We start from the raw sequence: 1986 nt of genomic DNA, 5'->3' as shown, positions 1-1986 counted from the left end.
ATCCAGGTCTAAACAGCATTTTTGATGCCGATAACTATGGCATTGATGAAGAAGGGCCATTACCTGAACTTCAAACCAATAATAATGTTGTAATTCCAGACAGATGTAACTATTAATGAGACCACAACTAACATTATTCAACAAGTAAACCCACTTGAAAATGATGGGAACCATGGAATAGATGTTTTTTCTTCACTTCTGCACTGACAAGCAGAAAGGTAGTGACAAACAGAGAAAGTGAGACACAGACAGAAAACGTTTTCAGAGCATGACATGTTCATGCCCTGCCAAATCCATATGGGTTTCCTAATGCAATGTCAAACTTCTCCTTGAACAGTTGGTAAGACACATGTAGTGGCAAGTTGATGCAGTTAACACATGTGTTGGCAAGAGGGAACATTGATGTAGAGAAGCCATCATCTCCTTTGTGAATGAACTGGTCAGATGCTCAAGTTGTGAAGGCCAATATCTTCTCTAGTTTGGATGGCCCTTCTTCTATAAAAAGAAAAACATTATCAGTGGTAGTTGGTCCAATTAATATGTATGTGAATTATCTCTAAAGCAATTAACATCAGCTGATACTTAATAAATTGTCCAGTAAGAGTATTTCACTTCTCAAAACCAAAGCGTCTAAAATCTGAATGCCTCTTATAGCAATTCATTTATAACAAGTCTTTCATCTTTCGACATTCGCAGGTTGCTTTGTGATAATGTTATGACTACCAAGAGAATAAAATAAAAAGAATGATACTAAAAAAACAGATGACCATTGACCATTAAACCATTAATTACCTTCTGCATTTTGGAGATAGTCCCTCCAGAAAGTAACGACCATCTCCTCAGCAGCTCTCTTGTTGCTCCCTTCTGGAGAGAGACGAATGCTGAAAAGATCATCCACAGCTCATAGCAGAACAATGGTCGAAAGCTGCCTGGATGTCGTCGTATTTGGTCCTGAACCCAAAGAGTTTTCACTCCTTCACAGAATCTGTACAAACAACATGGAATAATTGTGGAATCCATAATTCAATTGTACACTGTCAAATTGTCCCTTGGTTTAATACAAACACATTAGATTTTGTGAAGCTAGTCTTACACCTTGTTGTTCAATGGTTAAAATTATGACTCCTTTTGAGATTGATCTGACTGTACAACAACTAACACTGAAAACCTTTGAAATGGACTTTGAACCCTGTGGATGACCTGAAACATGACAATGTCTTGTACCAGCAGATCCCTGTCTCTTATCGACCGCATAGGCCTCAGACATCCTGCATTGGCCAAGTAGTCAAGCAAAGGTGCATTTGACTTCTCAAGGTCCTCAAGGGTTGTACTTTCAGATACCTAGCATCACAAGAAGCAGCAAGATGGCTTGTTATGGAAGTTTCAGTCATTTAAGTTATTAGTACGAACCCAGACACTAGTGGTCTGCATACTACAGAATGCCTAGAGGTCCCCTAACAGTTCATGGCAGTGCAGGTTTTTTTCCAGACATTGCTACAATGCGATAAATAAGAGGGAAAATATGCTTTGCTGTCGACACTTGTCCGTTGAATAGTTGTGGCATTCAAACTACAACATAATATGGAAAAAGTGGGCTGATACTCCTTTTCAAAAAGGGAAAACAACAAGAGAACCTTTTAATGTAAACTAATTCAGTATAACATTCAAAATCTATCAACTGACCTTTTTGACTTTTTCCAAGAGTTCTGTGTCAGCTATGTCTGAGAGAGGAAGTTTGGTGGTGGACCGCCATGTAACAAGCTCACTGCAATGGCTTTGCCAGAAATGTAGTACCAGTCCTCTCTTAGAGCTGCAAAACAATGGCATAAAAGGAAAAACAATATTGATAAATATCACATTTCGGCAAACAAAAACTGGCTCTCAATTAATGGCCGGGTCTCAAATGATGACCAGGGCCGTGGTTGACACAAACAAATAAAAAGCTAGGTGTAAAAATGAATGGAGAAGTGAGCTGCAATATAATAT

At 38.7% G+C, this 1986-nt stretch overlaps 1 long non-coding RNA gene across 1 annotated transcript; it reads right to left on the bottom strand.

Moving 5' to 3' along the window:
• Nucleotides 1-284: 284 nt before the first annotated feature.
• Nucleotides 285-1750, bottom strand: LOC114564483 (uncharacterized). Its single transcript, XR_003693760.1, has 3 exons — nt 1684-1750; nt 793-1341; nt 285-495 (listed from the first exon to the last, which is right to left on the bottom strand). It is a non-coding gene; the product is annotated as an uncharacterized LOC114564483 (long non-coding RNA).
• Between the last annotated feature and the right edge of the window lie 236 nt (nt 1751-1986).

The sequence above is a fragment of the Perca flavescens genome, chromosome 11 (assembly GCF_004354835.1).
Source record: "Perca flavescens isolate YP-PL-M2 chromosome 11, PFLA_1.0, whole genome shotgun sequence".
In the NCBI taxonomy this organism is placed as follows: domain Eukaryota; kingdom Metazoa; phylum Chordata; class Actinopteri; order Perciformes; family Percidae; genus Perca; species Perca flavescens.
This window is presented reverse-complemented; position numbering and strand designations above follow the sequence as displayed.